The sequence below is a fragment of the Bos grunniens genome, chromosome 7, assembly GCF_055505025.1.
Source record: "Bos grunniens cultivar Pamir isolate PY7600 chromosome 7, Bosgru_T2T1.0, whole genome shotgun sequence".
In the NCBI taxonomy this organism is placed as follows: Eukaryota; Metazoa; Chordata; class Mammalia; order Artiodactyla; family Bovidae; genus Bos; species Bos grunniens.
The window spans coordinates 23,439,329-23,458,538 of record NC_141171.1 but is presented as its reverse complement, the minus strand read 5'-3'; the positions used below and the strand labels follow the sequence as shown (position 1 = coordinate 23,458,538).

Sequence of the window (19,210 nt, the reverse complement as noted above, 5' to 3'; positions counted from 1 at the left end):
ATCTTGTTAAGGCTATGGTTTTTCCAGTGGTCATGTATGGATGTGAGAGTTGGACTGTGAAGAAAGCTAAGCACCGAAGAATTGATGCTTTTGAACTGTGGTGTTGGAGAAGACTCTTGAGAGTCCCTTGGACTGCAAGGAGATCCAACCAGTCCCTTCTGAAGGAGATCAGCCCTGGGATTTCCTTGGAAGGAATGATGCTAAAGCTGAAACTCCAGTAGTTTGGCCACCTCATGTGAAGAGTTGACTCATTGTAAAAGGCTATGATGCTGGGAGGGATTGGGGGCAGGAGGAGAAGGGGACGACAGAGGATGAGATGGCTGGATGGCATCGCTGACTCGATGGACGTGGGTCTGGGAAAAAGAATAGATGCATGTATATGTATAACTGAATCATTTTGCTGTATAGCTGAAACTAACACAACTTTGTTAATCAACTATATTCCAATATAAAACAAACAGTTTTAGAAAATAGTTGCCCACAACACAAATACTTTATCTAGTTCTATATGTAAAGAACAAATGAAAGAAATAGTGTCATCAGAAGGGTATATGCAGATGTCTTTTAGTGAATCTGGAAATGGTACGTACCTTAATGTGGTGACATAGGAAGGTACTGAATATCAGGAGAAAGATGTTAAGATCTATTCCATTCTTCTAAAGGTGAGTTTTCTGCAGAAATTAAATGTGGATGCATTTATTTTTGATGCATATCTATTTATAAAGCCATTTTTTTAAAACACAGATTAAGATTAAACACAGATTAAGAAAACAGCTTATAGCATAATGATTATAATGTTATGAATTTTTATAATGCTATAACATGGATTGTTATACATAACATAATGAATTATTAAAAGGTGAGCCATTGCAAAGATCAAAGAATAGAGCTTTGGGCAGCCATTCCAGAAGCTCTCCACATTCCCGTTACCAATCACAAATCCTTCTTTCCTTCATAAAATTTACCTCTATTCTGATTTTCATAGTTGTGATGTCTTTGCATTTCTTTAAACATTTCCACCCCAATGTGTATCTCTAAGTCCAGGTTCAGTGCACGATGCTGGATGCTTGGGGCTGGTGCGCTGGGAAGGCCCAGGGGGATGGTATGGGGAGGTTGGGAGGGAGGAGGGTTCAGGATGGGGAGCATGTGATTTTTTTTTTAAAAAATAGAAAAAAAAAAAAAAAGAAAAAAAAAATAAACACTATAATTAATTTTGCCCATTTTTAAAATAGTATTTTAAAAGTATTTCTTAGTCTAAATATTCTCCCCACATCTCTTTTTATGTTCTTTATTAATTGGATAAACCTAGATTTGACCTGTAGAGATCCTGCACTCTAGATTTTGCTGATTACAATGACATATCCTTGTTTTGGTGTGTTAATTGCTTCCCAGAATGCTGTTAGGCAGTTTGGAAGAGCTGTGAACTTTGGACTAATCAGAGAAGCCATTCATCATTCACTAGCATCTATACATTGTGCAAGATCTTTTTGCCCAGTCACTAAAAAGCATTCAGTGTGATTCAAATGGTCAGTTTCTGTGAGACTTGCCAGCAATCCTTTCGCGAGGTAATCATAAATGAATACAGTCAATGAAGCTTTCAGTTTAATAAAAGGCTAAGATATGTGTGCTTATGCACATGGACTTGGTTTTCTGACTCCGCCTTCTTCCTGACTGGCTGCTCATTGTGTCAGTTAGGGAGACAATAAGAAGTAAATTAACAGAGTGAATTAATATCCCCTGGGACAGTATTTCTCAAGACGTGTGTTGGAGAACACTAATGGCCCTTGGTATATTAATACATGGCCCCCCAGAAAAGGCATCTGTAGTTAAATAAATTTGGAAAATGCCAACTGACAGTGCTCTTGAGCATATGAATGTTGCTGAAAAGTCCTGCATTAAATAAAATTGTTTAATTTTGGCTAACTTATTTTTCCAAATTTCTTTGGCCAGAAAGGGCTTTGTTTGTCTGTTTACACTGATTATCTCATGATATCTTATGATATACATGTTTACCATGAATTCAGTTGGAAAATTATGATCAAGATTGCATTGAATCTATAGAGCAAGTTGACGAACATAGCCATGTTAACAATATTAAATCTTCTGATCCATGAACACCAGCCTTTCCACTTATTTAGATCTTCTTTAATTTCTTTCAACAATGATTTGTGCTTTTAAGGGTACAGGTTTTACACTTTTTTGTTAAATTTATTCCTACATATTTTATTATTTTTGATACTGTTGTAAGTGGGATTGTTTTCTTAATTTTCTTTTGGGATTATAAATTGTAAATGTATAGAATCACAATAAACTTTTTGTGTGTTGAGAGTCTTTTCTGCCTCTTTTCAACCTTTTGGACTTACTAGTTGTAATAATTATTAAACAGTTCCCTAGGCTTTTCTATACACAAGGTCATGTCGTCAAGCAACGACATTTTATTTCTGCCTTTCCAATCTGGATGTCGTTCACTTCATTTTCTTGCCTAATTGGCTTCACCAGGACCTTCAGTATAATGTGGGGTAGAAGTAATGAAAGTCGACATCCTTGTCTTGTTCCTGATCTTGAAGAGAAAGCATTCAGTATTCACCATTAAGTATGAATATTTTAGCTGGACTATATTCATCTTGATCATGGTATATAATCCTCTTTATGTATTGCTGGATTTAGTTTGCTGGTTATTTTGTGAGTAGTTTCGTACCTATATTCTTAAGAGATACTGGTCTGTAGTTTTTCTCTTGTGATTTTTTTGCTCAGGTTTGGATTAGTAGAGCTTCATAGAATGAGTTGGGAAGTGTTCCTTCCTGTTCTATTTTTTTATGAAGGATTGATATCAATTCTTATTAAACATTTGGCAGAATTCAGCAGTGAAGCCATCTGGGCTGGGGCTTTCCTTTGTGGATAGTTTTTTGATTACTAATTCACTCTCTTTATTTGTTATAGATCTGTTCAATTTGTTTATTCCTTCTTGAATCAGTTTGAGCAGTTTTTATCTTTTCAGTAATTTGTCCATTTCATCTAAGTTATCTAACTTATTAGTATATACTGTTTATAGTATTCCATAATAATCACTTTTATTTCTGTAAGATGAGTAGTAATGTCCTCTGTTTCATTCCTGATTTTAGCGATTTGAGTCTCCTCTCTTTGTTTTTTAATAAGTCTTGCTAAAGGTTTGTTCATTTTTTCTATATTTTTTGAGATATAATTGACATACAATATTATATAAGTTTAAGGTATGCAGTGTGTTGATTTGATATACTTATTTATTATAAAATGATTACCACAGTAGCATTAGCTAAGACCTTCTTCATATCATATAATTGTCATCTATTTTTTGTGGTGATAACACTTAAGATGTACAGTTTTAGCAACTTTCAAGTGTAAAAATGCAGTATTAATAACTATAATCACTATGTTGTATGCTAGATATCCATAACTTACTCATTGTATAGCTGGAAGTTTGTACTCTTAAAGGTTGTCAATTTTGATCTTTTCAAATAACCTACTTTTGGTTTCATTAATCTTATCCATTTTTTTCATTTTTCTTTTTACCTCTACTCTGGTCTTTATTCCTATATTCTGTTTGCTTTGGGTTCAGTTTGTCTTTTCTCTCTAGTGTCTTAAGCTAGATGGTTATTGTACTGATTTGAGATCTTTCTTATTTTTTATTATAGGCATTTATGGCTATAAATGTCTCTCCAAGCACTGCTTTTACAGCTGCATTTTGTTAGTTTTGGCATTCTGTGTCTTCATTTCCATTTATCTCAAAAGTATTTTGTAATTTCTTTTTTGACATATTGATTATTTAGAAGTATATTGGAAAAGACTCTGATGCTGGGAAGGATTGGGGGCAAGAGGAGAGGGGAACGACAGAGGATGAGATGGCTGGATGGCATCACTGACTCTATGGACGTGAGTCTCAGTGAACTCTGGGAGTTGGTGTTGGACAGGGAGGCCTGGTGTGCTGCAATTCATGGGGTCGCAAAGAGTCGGACACGACTGAGTGACTGATCTGATCTTATCTGATCTGATGTTGTTTAATATCCATGTATTTATAAGCTTCCCAAATTTGTTTCTATTATTGAATTCTGATGTTATTTCATTATGCTTAGAGAATACTATGAGGTTTATTTTATAGCTTAGCATGTCACCTACCCTGAGAATGTTCCACGTGCATTGGGAAAGAATGTATATTCTGTTGTTGTTGAGTGGGGTAGTCTATAGATGCCTCTTAAGTCTAGTTGCTTTGTAAGTGTTTTGATGCTTTCATTTCCTTGTTCATCATCTGCCAGTTGTTTTATTCATTATTTAAAATGAAATATTGAGGTCTCCAACTAGTATTGTTTAATTGTTTACTTCTCCCTTATTTTCTATAAGTTTTTGCCTCATGTATTTTGGTGCTCAGTTACTAGGCACATATCTGTTTATAATTTGTTGTATATGCCTGATGGATTAACCCTTTTATAAAAGAATTTACTCTTATAAAATTCCTGTACTTATCCCTAGTAATATTTTTGTTTTAAAGTATATTTTGACTATTAATATAGCCACCTTAGTTTTGTTACGGTTGCTGTTGCATGGTATACTTTTTTCACGCCTTTGCCTTTTAATCTATTTGTCTCTTTAAGTCTAAAGTATGGCTGTTGTACATAGCACATAGTTTGATATTATTTTTTTATCCAGTTGTCTTTTGCATGAATTATTTAATCCATACACATCTCATGTTATATTGGAGAAGGCAATGGCACCCCACTCCAGTACTCTTGCCTGGAAAATCCCATGGATGGAGGAGCCTGGTGGGCTGCAATCCATGGGGTCGCTAAGAGTCAGACATGACTGAGCGACTTCACTTTCACTTTTCACTTTCATGCATTGGAGAAGGAAATGGCAACCCACTCCAGTGTTCTTGCCTGGAGAATCCCAGGGACAGGGGAGCCTGGTGGGCTGTCGTCTCTGGGGTCACACAGAGTCGGACACGACTGAAGCAACTTAGCAGCATGTTATATTGATATAGTTAAGATTTGCATTTGTAGTTTTGCTTTTTGTTTTTTATATGTCTCATGTCATTTTTGTTCCTCTATTCCTTCTTTACTGCTTTCTTTTCCTTAAACATTTTCTAATGTAATGTTTTCATTTCTTTAATGATTTTTTACAGTTCTTACTGGGTTTTTTTTCTTATTTATTGCTGTAGGGCTTAATATATACATCTTAAGATGTCAGCATCTACATCAAATTTATGTTAACTTAATTCCAGTGAGATACAGAAATTTAATTCTAGGAAATCTAGTTTATTGGTTAGGCTAGTAATTAAGCTACTAGCTTGCTCGTAACTGCTTTCCACCCAAACCTCCATCATCTGTGAGCACATCCTTAGGCTTAGATTTACTCACATTCTGACTCAAAAAAATAAGTCCTCTTGGGTAGAGCTTCAGACCTCTCTAGTCTATGGCCTGCCTCTTGCCCAGGGCAAAGATCTCTGAGCCATGCGCTAGAGCTGGGTTTAGGGACAAGTGCTGTGCTTTTCTCTGAGTGACACTCCTGCTATAATAGCTGGGCACTGGATGGAGGGTGGTAGTCTCTGGTCCTCTTTGTTGCCTTTCCTAGTCTGGAACCTCAGACCCAGGTATGAACTGGGGACCTAAGTGTTCTTAGGGTGTCATGCATACATACGTAGGGCCTCTTCCCATGAGTAGGAGCTGGACAGAAAAAGGGAGCCCCCAGTCTCTTGATGGCACTTACCAGGAGCTTAGCTATGCCACAAACATCTGGGACGTGGAATGAGAAATGTGGATGTTCTGCCCTCCTTGGAAAGACACTATAGCCCTTGACACGTGCCTGTAGCGAAAAGGAGTCCTGTGCTCCTGGCTGCCTAGAGTGGAATTTCTCTAGGCAGAGAAACAGGGAGAAGGAAGTGGGTTGTGGTTCAGCTAGCACAGATAATTGCTGTTCTTGCTGCGTTTTAGTAGATTTCTTGAAGAAATGACTTTTCCTTTTCTGCATGTCTTTAGGATCATTTTCAGCAACTTTAAATGTTTTTTTTTTTTTAATGACTTCAATAGTATATTGAACACCTATGTCTTTACCAAGAAACCTAAGAATTAAAACATTACAGAGGTGACCATAGTCCTCTCTGTTCTTCTTCCTAATCCCATTTCTCTCTCTTTCTCCAGAAATAATCAATACCTTGAATTTAGAGTTTCACATTCCCGTCATATGTTTATCTTTTATTATATATATATATATATACATTCTGAAACAGAAAACACATGATTCTTTAAGGTTTATAATAATACATATGTATAAATATATTGAGCCTGTATCATTAAAAAAGAGAAAGAAATTCAGCTCTTGCTTTATAAAACACAGATAAATGCAGGAATATTAGCTGAAACTATCCCTTTGAATAAATTGAGCCTTAAAGTTCATCATTTGTGACCTAGAGGTACTTGTCTCATTGTTATGTAAAAATATCTGAAATAACATGACAACCTGCTGTCACTAATTGATAACCACATCTGGACTGTGAAGTGGTAGAGGTTTCCTGGAGTTACAAGGCCCCAGTATGACACTATAGAGGGTTAATATGCATCTCTCTCAATACCTACCCAGCAAATTCCACTTTACATGGACACGTGAGGCCTCAACATAGCAGTACTAACCTGGGAAAGTAGTGGGTGATAGTTTTCTAGAATAGAAAGCCATTCAAGGGAGACTGTTATTTTAGGAGGTAAATCAAGCAAGAGAGGAATGTATGGAATTTCAGAGTCAGAACTTTTGAAAAGCTTGAGTGGAGAACCAGAGAAAAAGGGGGATAAGAAAATGACTTAAGGTCTCTCTGTGACCTTATTAACCTGTGACATATTAACCTGGCTGAAAAGATAGATGGAGACTGGAGAAGAAAGAAGGTCTATAGTCTGTAGGGAGTTTTATGTTTAAGGAAAGGGATGGGAGTCAGTAGCAAGTTCATTGGAAGGGGCCTATGAAAGACCTGAGATAATACCGAATGACCAGGGTTCTGTTCAATCCCCTAATGTGCACAGTGTGATTGGAACCTGTTCATACGATGAGATATTGCTCCTGTGGTTATATTATGTGGAAGAGGTGAAGAAATTTTGCAAATGGGCCTGACTTTATTAGGTGATGCACTTGAAAGCAAGGTCTCCTGCTGGCCTTGAAGAGGCAAACAATCACATCTGAACTGCCTACAGAAATGGGTGGCCTCTCAGAGCTGAGAGCCTCAGTCCTATAGAAATTGAAGAAATTGAACTCCACCAGCAACTTGAGTAAACTTGAAAGAGGACTCACCTCCAGACAAGGATGCTTCCCAGCCAACATTTTGATTGTAGGTTTGTGACACCCTGAGCAGGAGACCCAGTTAGATTGTGCCCAGACTCCTGACCCACAGAAACTGTGAGATAATTAGTGTTGTTTTAAACCACTAAATTTGTAGTAATTTGTTACATAGCAATCAAAAACTAGCACAGATCTCTTTCAAAATGTTTGCTTGAGACATCAAAGTACCTAGTCAGGCTTCTAGAAAAAAATATCACAATGACTTGGATCATTTTGGAATATATTTGACCTATGTGATTATCCCATTGGCCTATCTATTCCTTTATTCCCAAGGCATGAGAAGGGCCATTCTTGAGCTAGTTTTTAAGACCATGTTTTAATTGCTTAGTTTTGTAGTGTTTTACCTATGGCTATCAACAAAAGGTTTCAGAATTTTATAGTAATACTGTATTTTCTGTTTACTAAATGATGGTATTTAAAAGTGGTAACTTTATGCCAAATTGGTTTTTCTTTTGTCAAAGACTGACATCTTCATTTATGTAATTATATTTTCAGTGGTCTCTCCTGGCTTTTTCCACTCACCCAATGGGTTCTGTCCTACAGGCATTGTTATTGAAGGAAAGAAAAGTAAATGTGTTAATGATTTTCCCCGTAGCACTTTAGGCGATTCTAAGATGGATGGTGGAGAGCTTGGATAAAGACACAAATTCTTGGTGCTGATAAAATAAAAAGAGATATGGCTTCAGAAATTACTATTCAAAGTATGGTTTCATTCACTTTTACCTTTAATCTGTAAAATTGGATTCTTTTACCCAGAATCCATTGGAAGCTTAACAGTCCCTGTATAAGATTATATGTTTAATATAAGGAAGTATTCTTTAATTTGGGTTTTTAATTCATTTTGTATGTGAAAGGAAAACAGTTTTTTCATTAAGGAATAAAGGAGTCGGAAAGAATCAGACTTGCTCTGCCCTTTGTATCATCTCCTCTTAGACCAGTGAACTTCTAAAGAAACAAGGTTAAACAAATGTCTGTATTGACGAAAATGGTATATTTAGATTTGTCAGGATGAATCTTATGTTTTAAATTTAGAAATGTACCGCATGCTAATGACATTGAATGACACTGAGTTGAGAGGAGGCTTCTCCATCTATTGTGAGGTTGCTCATGAGTAAAGCGAGTTAACAAGTGGAGTGGCCAGGCATATACAGTTTATAAGTGGATGTCTGCTCTTCCTTCTTTTCTATACCGTTTCTTGCAAAGAAGTAAAGGTGGAAAAAATCTTTCAAAATCTAGTGCCCCAAAATGCAGTGCAGAATGGCAGCAGCAGCTCAGAAAAGCTCTGAGAGGTAGAGGGAAAAGTGCTTAGAAATGATGCTAGATTATTAGCACAAGAATTCTGAGAGAGTCATTAAATTGTAAAGCTGTTTGTTTCTAACGCTGCAAGGATTTTTCAAGTTGTAGTTGGATGACTTAAAGTGACATTTGTGGACACTTAGGAGGCATGTGAAACAATTGTCATTGTTAGGATCTTAAAGAAGTTGCTGACCTGAGTACATGTAACCCTCTCATTAGAAAAAATAAAATAAAATCACCCCAAGTGATCCAGAGACACAGCCTTTCTCTCCAAGGGAAAAAGATACAGCAACACCCAAAGCATGGCTTCTGGTGAAACAATAAACTCAACAGTCAGAAGTTAAGCTGCACCAGAGAGAACTAATGGAGCAGAACAGAATCTTTAGAAACAAGTCCCTTTTTGTTATTCTAGAGTTTCAACAAGTCATTCTGCTTCCTTCCTACTTCCTGGTGCATTAGTAGAGACAAAGAACTGTGCCTGCAAAATAACCTATGAAATAAACACGTGAGTTCCACTGAACTAAATTCACTGCAATTTGCAAAAGGTAACATTCTTTGCCAGCCTGTCCATGGGACAGGTTTCCCTGTCCTACTTCAGCCAGGAGGATTTAGTGCTCTAGCACATTACCGTGTCAGACCACCTGGAAAGCAATAGTTTAATCATGTCAATGAAAATAATCAATAAAAAACCTATACTAGGAGTAGAAAAGAGTTTGATCTGAGCCAAACTGAGGAATATAACTCAGAAGACAGTCTCTCAGAAAATTAGGAGAGTCTACCTCAGAGAAGCATTTTCAGCACAATTTTATGTCTTATCAGAACTAAAGAATATCAAACAAGTCAAGAATACATTCCTTCGGGGCTTCAAAAAAAGGAAAAACAGATCAACATGTTCACAACACGGCACTGGGGAAGACAGTCTTATAATACTGGAGGAGTACCAACATTGGAATCTCAGGAAGGGAGGCTTTTTATACGTATTTTCAACATGGATATTCTTTACTTCTGGCCAGTGACAGCATATGTAAAATGTATGTTTGATAGACCACAAACAGACTGCTTTAGTTAACATAAAATTCAAGTTAACTCATGTATTAGTCAGAATGACTTTCTTGTACCTCAGTATGTGAACATTTCTTTTATCCATAATATAAGTAGAAAATAAAATTTTACTTAGGAATATAAGTACATAAATGTTAATATTTGTTATACTCAAAGATCAAATTAGAGATAGCATGTCAGTCAACTTTGAAAGCTCACAAAAATACTTTATTTCAGAATTTGCATGGCAGATAAAGAAACCTCATTTTGTTGCCTCCCTTTTCTGTGTCCCAAGACAGTAGAGAAGCATAGAACATCCCAAACCCTAACTTGGTTAGTCGTCTCTGAGTGCCTCCAACACAGTGCATCTTGAACTCCAGAAAGAAAATACCTTGTTTTTTTATTGTATAATGTTAAGGCTTTTCTTCTCTTGGCATTCTTGTCTAGTGCTATGAGCTAACAGTGTTGGAAATGATTATGTTTAGGTAATTTACTTGCAATCACCACGGAGACAACGTGAATCTAAACTTGAATTATGAAATAAACTTCAGTCTTTATGTTTTGACTTTATCTACACAGTACAGATATTTACATTGGATCCAAATAATTGTTTTTTTCTTGATAACATAGGTGAAATGCTTCTCTCTTCATACATATTAAATGAAAGAAGAAGCCCAATGATGAAATAAATCAGCCATGTGTTTAAGCTTCCAACTTTGTCATTATGTTTTATCACATCAGGATCTTTTCCCAAGAATTCTTTCCCATTTTTATCCCCATGTCGACTCTAATTAATTTATTCAATACAGTTTGTAAAATGTTAGTAAGAAAGGGCTTTTCTGGAAGCAGTTTTAGGTTTACAGAAAAATGAATGGGAAGTAGAATTCCCATATACTCTCTCACCACTCTCCTCAGTTTTTCTTATTATTACCAATTTGCATTAGTATGATACAGTTGGTACAAGCAGTGAGACAATGTTGAGACATTATTGACTGAAGTTTATAGTTTACAATAGGGTTCACCTTTGTGTTATACATTATGTTGGTCTTAAATATATAATGACATGTATCAACCATTACAGTATCATAAAAAGAATCCAGGTATGACTTGAGAGTGTTACTTTTCTGGTTCTATAGATATTGTAAAACTTGTAAATAAGAAAAAAATATATATATATGTTTGTTGAGATCAAGAAGAGCTATTGTCAAGTTACTTCCAAAGGTTACCTCCAGCACTGTATATTGCTTCTGTTCAATGGAGCAGACACTGATGTAAAAGGAATGATTTTTCTCTAGCTTTTTCTACGCTGGAGATGAAAACTACCTTACGTAGGTTATCAGTTCAGTTAAGTTCAGCCACTCAGTCATGTCCGACTCTTTGCAACTCCATGGATTGCAGTATACCTGGCCTCCCTGTCCATCACCAACTCACAGAGTTTACTCAAACTCATGTCCATTGAGTCGGTGATGTCATCCAACCATCTCATCCTGTCATCCCCTTCTCCTCTTGCCTTCAGTCTTTCCCAGCATCAGGATCTTTTCCAGTGAGTCGGCTCTTCACATCAGGTGGCCAAAGTATTGGAGTTTCAGATTCAACATCAGTCCTTCCAATGAACATTCAGGACTTATTTCCTTTAGGATGGACTGGTTAGATCTCTCTGAAGTCCATGGGATCTCAAGAGTCTTCTCCAACACCACAGTTCAAAAGCATCAATTCTTCAGCCCTCAGCATTCTTTATGGTCCAACTGTCACATCCGTGCATGACTACTGGAAAAAACATAGCTTTGACTACATGGACCTTTGTTGGTAGAGTAGCGTCTCTGCTTTTTAATATGCTGTCTAGGTTGGTCATAACTTTTCTTCCAAGGAGTAAGCGTCTTTTAATTTCATGGCTGCATTCAGCGTCTGCAGTCATTTTGGACCCCCAAAAATAAAGTCTGTCACTGTTTCCACTGTTTCTTCACCTATTTGCCATGAAGTGATGGGACCAGATGCCATGATCTTAGTTTTTTAATGTTGAGCTTTAAGCCAACTTTCCACTCTCCTCTTTCACTTTCATCAAGAGGGTCTTTAGTTGTTCTTCACTTTCTGCCATAAGGGTGGTGTCTGCATATCTGAGGTTATTGATATTTCTCCCAGCAATCTTGATTCCAGCTTGTGCTTCATCCAGCCCGGCATTTCTCATGATGTACTCTGCATATAAGTTAAATAAGCAGAGTGACAATATACAGCCTTGATGTACTCCTTTTCCTATTTGGAACCAGTCTGTTGTTCCATGTCCAGTTCTAACTGTTGCTTCCTGACCTGCATACAGATTTCTCAAGAGGCAGGTCAGGTGTTCTGATATTCCCACCTCTTTCAGAATTTTCCACAGTTTCTGTGATCCATACAGTCAAAGGCTTTGGCATAGTCAATAAAGCAGAAATAGATGTTTTTCTGGAACTCTCTTGCTTTTTCGATGATCCAGCAGATTTTAGAAATTTGGTCTTTGGTTCCTCTGCCTTTTCTAAAACCAGCTAGAACATCTGAAGTTCACGGTTCACATATTGTTGAAGCTTGGCTTGGAGAATTTTGAGCATTACTTTACTAGCGTTATGTAGGTTATAAACAAATATAAATGAAAATTAAGAGGAACAAAACCATCCCCAAGAAAAAGAAATGCAAAACGGTTGTCTGAGGAGGTCTTACAAATAGCCGAGAAAAAAAAAGTGAAAGGCAAAGCTGAAAAGGAAGGATATACCCATCTGAATGCAGAGTTCCAAAGAACAGCAAGGAGAGATAAGAAAACCTTCTGAAGTGATCAGTGTAAAGAAATAGAAGAAAAGAATAGAATGAGAAAGACTAGAGATCTCTTCATGAAAATTAGAGATACCAAGGGAACGTTTCATGCAAAGATGGGCACAATAAAGGACAAAAATGGTTTGGACCTAAAAGAAGTGGAAGATGTTAAGAAGAGGTGGCAAGAATACACAGAAGAACTATACAAAAAAGAACTTCATGACCCAGATAACCCCAGTGGTGTGATCACTCACCTAGAGCCAAATATCCTGGAGTGTGAAGTCAAGTGGGCCTTAGAGAGCAACACTATGAACAAAGCTAGTGGAGGTGATGGAATTCCAGTTGAGCTATTTCAAATCCTAAAAGAATATGCTGTGAAAGTGTGCTGGACTCATGCCAACAAATTTGGAAAACTCAGCAGTGGCCACAGGATTGGAAAAGGTCAGTTTTCATTCCAGTCCCTAAGAAAGGCAATGCCAAAAATGTTCAACCTACCACACACTTGCATTCACCTCACACACTAGCAAAGTCATGCTGAAAATTCTCCAAGCCAGGATTCAACAGTACATGAACCGAGAACTTCCAGATGTTCAAGCTGGATTTAGAAAAGGCAGAGGAACCAAAGATCAAATTACCAACATCTGTTGGATCATAGAAAAAGCAAGAAAATTCCAGAAAGACATCTGCTTCATTGACTACACTAAAGCCTTTGACTGTGTGGATTAAAAGAAACTGTGGAAAATTCTTAAAGTGATGGGAATACCAGACCACCTTACCTGCCTCCTGTGAAACCTGTATGCAGATCAAGAAGCAACAGTTAGACTGGTTCCAAATTGCAAAAGGAGTACATCAAGGCTGTATATTGTAACCTTGCTTATTTAATTTATATGCAGTATATCATGTGAAATACTGGACTGGATGAAACACAAGCTGGAATCAAGATTGCTGGCAGAAATATCAATAACCTCACATATGTAGATGACAGCACCCTTATGGCAGAAAGTGAAGAAGAACTAAAGAGCCTCTTGATGAAAGTGAAAGAGGAGAGTGAAAAAACTGGCTTAAAACTCAAAATTCAAAAAACTAAGATCATGGCATCTGGTCCCATCACTTCATGGCAAATAGAAGAGGCAAAAGTGAAAGTAGTGACAGATTTTATTTTGGGGGGCTCCAGAATCACTGCAGATGGTGACTGCAGCCATGAAATTAAAAGACGCTTGCTCCTTGGAAGGAAAACTATGACAAACATAGACAGCATATTAAAAACCAGACACATCACTTTGCCGACATAGGTCTATATAGTTAAAGCTATGGTTTTTCCAGTGGTCATGTATGGATGTGAGAGTTGGACCATAAAGAAAGCTGAGCACTGAAGAACTGATGCTTCTGAACTGTGGTGTTAGAGAAGACTCTTGAGAGTCCCTTGAACAGCAAGGAGATCAAACCAGTCAATCCTAAAGGAAATAGATCCTAAATATTCATTGGAAAGATTGATGCTGAAGCTGAAGCTCCAATACTTTGGCCACCTGATGCAAAGAACTGACTCGTGGGAAAAGACCCAGATGCTGGGAATGATTGAAGGCAGGAGAAGAAGGGGATGACAGAGGATGAGATAGATGGATGGCATCCCTGACTTGATGGGCATGAGTTTGAACAAGCTCCGGGAGTTGGTGGTGGACAGGGAACCCTGGCTTGCTACAGTCTGCAGGGTCACAAAGAGTTGGACAGGACTGAGTGACTGAACTGAACAAATTAAGTCTTGCTTTGCTTATGTGAGGCTTAGTACAAGTGAATCCACTTTGGCCCTGTTATTTCTTTTTAGCAATCCTCCCCTACCCCCCCCCCAAAAAAAAATCCTCCCCTTTTGATCAGACCCTCAACTCAACTGAGAAATGCAATCAAATTATAAGGCAGTAGGAGCACTCTCAGCTACTTTTCTGTAGTTCTCAAAGCTTTTGTTGATCCTTTATGTGTTATCCACTGGTCATGACATTTCACTTAATCTCTGTAATAAATGACAAGTCACAGCTTCAGGTTTTTTAATATGGTCATTCTCTTTGTTCTATTTTTGAAGTTCCAGTTATGGAGATCATTTGCTTAGAGGCCAATGGCTGTGAGCTTACATTTAAAACCTTTAAGAACCCACAAACTGCCCAGGAGGTTACTATGTTTCTTATAAGCAGGATAATTCCAATCTGGATGCAGTTTAGAGCCATTGTCCCCAAGACCCAAACCAATCAAAATCAAATAAGTCAAAGGAAGTCCCCATTGAAGGAGTCACCTTTTTTAGCCATGTGACTTGCTCAGTGATGTTATGAAATAGCTTTACCTTGCCCAGAAATATTAAACCAGGAATAGCAGGTAGTATTGGCTACAGCATATATAACTCCTTATACAGTTAAAAGATAATCAAGGGCTATTGTATTATCAAGAAAACTTAGGCCAGAGAGTCTAAGGATTGTTTGGGTCATTTGTTGCTTTACTTTCAAGAGTTAAGAAAACGTTCCTGGTTATAGCCTCATTTGCATTTACTCCAAACTAAGGAAGTAGATGGGGAAACAGTGGAAACAGTGTCAGATTTATTTTTCTGGGCTCCAAAATCACTGCAGATGGTGACTGCAGCCATGAAATTAAAAGACGCTTGCTCCTTGGAAGGAAAGTTATGACCAACCTAGATAGCATATTCAAAAGCAGAGACATTACTTTGCCAACCAAGGTCCGTCTAGTCAAGGCTATGGTTTTTCCAGTAGTCATGTATGGATGTGAGAGTTGGACTGTGAAGAAGGCTGAGTGCTGAAGAATTGATGCTTTTGAACTGTGGTGTTGGAGAAGACTCTTGAGAGTCCCTTGGACTGCAAGGAGATCCAACCAGTCCACTCTGAAGGAGACCAGCCCTGGGATTTCTTTGGAAGGAATGATGCTGAAGCTGAAACTCCAGTACTTTGGCCACTCATGCGAAGAGTTGACTCATTGGAAAAGACTCTGATGCTGAGAGGGATTGGGGGCAAGAGGAGAAGAGGACGACGAGGATGAGATGGCTGGATGACATCACTGACTCGATGGACATGAGTCTGAGTGAACTCCGGGAGTTGGTGATGGACAGGGAGGCCTGGCATACTGCGATCCATGGGGTCACAAAGAGTCGGACACGACTGAGCAACTGATCTGATCTGATCTGAAGGAAGTAGGGCCCTGCCAGTGGAAGCAAATCCTGAATCATGAATGCCTTGATAATTTCTGTTTAAATCTATGACTCAGGACTGGAAAGGTGACAGCCATGGAGGCCATAAAATTTTAAGAGTCTATAAACCACACAGGCGGATATTCCTGGTGGTCCAGTGGCTAAGACATCTGTGCTCCCAATGCAGGGGGCCTGGGTTCAATCCCTGATCAGGAAACTAGATCCTTCTTGCTGTAATTAAAGATCCTGATCACTATCAAAAACAACAGAATGATCTCAGTTCATTTCTCATAACTAATTTTTCAGTGTGCCACAGAACATATTTACTGATAGATCTTCCCACTGTTCTGTAAAAGGAAAACAGAAGTGGATAAACCTGTGTTTAGTCATTAATAACTCACTTGGAAATGATCTGTATATTTAATGACTTGTTGTTCAGTCCTTTGGTCATGTCTATCTCTTTGCAACCTCATTGATGCCGGGTTTCCCTGTCCTTCACTGTCTCCCAGAGTTTGCTCAAACTCATGTCCGTTGAGTCGATGATGCCATCCAACCATCTCAATATTCTCTTGCCCCTATCATTTAATTTAACTTAGCAAAACTTTGTTTCAGGATCTCAAAAAGATTTGTGAAAAGTTCATCTAAAACTCTTTATCGTACTTACATCTATTCAGTTTACTTGTTCTTCAGAAGTTATGTTTATATTACCCACAAAAACTTCATGAGCCATTAGACAGAGTCAGCAATCATCCCAAGTTTTTTGTTTTGTTTAGTTTGACTCACAAATTTTCTAAGCTCTGACATGACCTAATGGACTGTTAATAAAGCTAGGTTAGAATGAAAGTTGTATGTCAGAATTGTTTTTAATGTTGATAACTCTAAAGACATACCTATTTAATTTAACCAAGAAACAAACTGGCTTTTATTTACTAAAGCTTATTATCTCAAGTCATGTGAACCTGAAAAGTATTGGACTATGTTTTATTGTATTTTTAAGAATTTTGTGAATATGTAATTCATATAAGCATTTAATTTTCTTTAGAACAGTTAAATACCTTTACAGATTAGTTTTGGCATTACCAAGTGGAGGTAGAAAATACCACACGTATGGAGACACATGTGAGCATATAGATGTATGAAGAGACCTCATAGCTTCAGTACACTTAAGACATCTCATTTGCCCACATTTCAAGTGACCTTTCCGCACCCTCCTTTTCTTTCACTGATAAGAATTGCTTCCTTGAAGTTTGCACTTTATCATTTACATCTCAAAGGTACAGGGTAAGAACGCAGGTTATAAGTCATTTAAGAGAAATAGAGGAGGCTTTGAAATTGGTAAAAAGGAATGGGTAAACTTTGAATTGCCTCTGGAGCTGCATTTCTTGTTTTGCAAAGATTTTTAAGGACCCTTCCTCTCAATTCCTCAAGGAATTGGCTTGCAACTTAAATGATATCATAGGTTGACCCACCTATAAATTCTTTTACAGGAGCTTTAAAAGGTTTCTCTTTCCCTCTGGATATGTAGTTTTATTTTAGTTTAAGGGAGAAGGCTTTTAAAATGTTTCTAGTAGGCTTTGCAATTTGGCCAATTTCTGACCACAGAGCTACTTTGTAAGTTTTTTAGCTGGGACAAACAGTAAATATTTCTGGCAGTACTAAACAACCCTTTGGACTCAAGAGGCATTCCCAATGAGGTTGCAAAAGAAATTTTATTTTCTTCTTTCTACTGAGTACTGCAGACAGAGATCCAGGAGAGCTGATTCTGGTAAGGAATCTTACCCTTAGCTGGCTTGTCAGTTTTTTCAGGCAAGTAAGGTTTAAACTAGGGGGTGTAGCTTCAGTGTTCCAGAATTTGACAAAGTTCTTCATTAACTTTTAGTTTACCTTAGCTGTTTAAGGGAATACCATAGCAATTTACCAGAAAATCTCTCAGAGTTGTATCAACTCTGAAAGAGGCCAATAGGAAGGTTCTCCTTTGAGGGTAGACAAGAAGGCATGTGAGTCTGATGTCGAAAAATTTGCATAAGCCCTTTGAAGATAATCTCTTTTCATGTATTCCAGATGATAATAATTGAGACATTGATCCCTGGACCAGCATTTTAAAGATCAACCCCTTGGAGTATGCAGAGTTGGGGGATCCAGGTATTAATTTTAGTGTCTGACAGAGCTCTTGTAGCTGTAGAGCTAATGGTTTGCTTCACTTTTGCTTATGATCTTGTATTTGAAATTCTCATTAGCCTTTAGCAACAAACTTTTTAATAAAGTTATTTGGGAGTCTTCTTTTTGTAATGTTTTTTATACCAATTAAAATAAGTATTTCATTCTGTTTGATATGAAAGCCTATAAAGTACTTTCAGGTACACTACTTAGGCCAATTATCTTGTATATTTGAAATATGTACTACTGTGGGCAAGAATCCCTTAGAAGAAATGGAGTAGCCATCATAGTCAACAAAAGAGTCCGACATGCAGTACTTGGATGCAATCTCAAAAACGACAGAATGATCTCCATTCATTTCCAAGGCAAATCATTCAATATCACAGTAATCCAAATCTGTGCCCAGACCAGTAGTGCTGAAGAAGCTGAAGTTGAATGGTTCTATGAAGACATACAAGACCTTCTAGAACTAACACCCCAAAAAGATGCCCTTTTCATTATAAGGGACTGGAATGCAAAAGTAGGAAGTCAAGAAATACCCGGAGTAACAGGCAAATTTAGCCTTGGAGTACAAAACGAAGCAGGGCAAAGACTAATAGAGTTTTGCTGAAAGAACACACTGGTCATAGCAAACATCCTCTTCCAACAACACAAGAGAGGACTCTACACATGGACATCACCAGATGGTCAACACCGAAATCAGACTGATTTTATTCTTTGCAGCTGAAGATGGAGAAGCTCTATACAGTCAGCAAAAACAAGACTGCGAGCTGACTGTGTGGCTCAGATCATGAATTCCTTATTGCCAAATTCAGATTTAAATTGAAGAAAGTAGGGAAAAACACTATTCAGGTATGACCTAAATCAAATCCCTTATGATTATACCCTGGAAGTGACAAATAGATTTAACGAATTAGATCTGATAGAGAGCCTGAAGAACTATGGACAGAGGTTCATGACATTGTACAAGAGGCAGTGATAGACACCATCCCCAAGAAAAAGAAATGCAAAAAGGCAAATGGTTGTCTGAGGAGGCCTTACAAATAGCTGAGAAAAGACGAGAAGTGAAAGGCAAAGGAGAAAAGGAAAGATATACCCATTTGGATGCAGAGTTCCAAAGAATAGCAAGGAGAGATAAGACAGCCTTCCTCAGTGATCAATGCAAAGAAATAGAGGAAGATAATAAAATGGGAAAGACTAGAGATTTCTTTAAGAAAATTAGAGATAAAAAAGGAACATGTCATGCAAAGATGGGCTCAATAAAGGACAAAAACCATATGGACCTTACTGAAGCAGAAAATATTAAGAAGAGGTGGCAAGAAAACATGGAAGTACTATACAAAAGAGATCTTCATGACCCAGATTACCACGATGGTGTGATCACTCACCTAGAGCCAGACATTGGAA

At 37.6% G+C, this 19,210-nt stretch overlaps 1 protein-coding gene across 1 annotated transcript in view; it reads left to right on the top strand.

The window, feature by feature from the left end:
• LYRM7 (LYR motif containing 7) overlaps positions 1-19,210 on the top strand; it is a 248,132-nt gene that overhangs the window by 61,966 nt on the left and 166,956 nt on the right. The window lies entirely within an intron of this gene.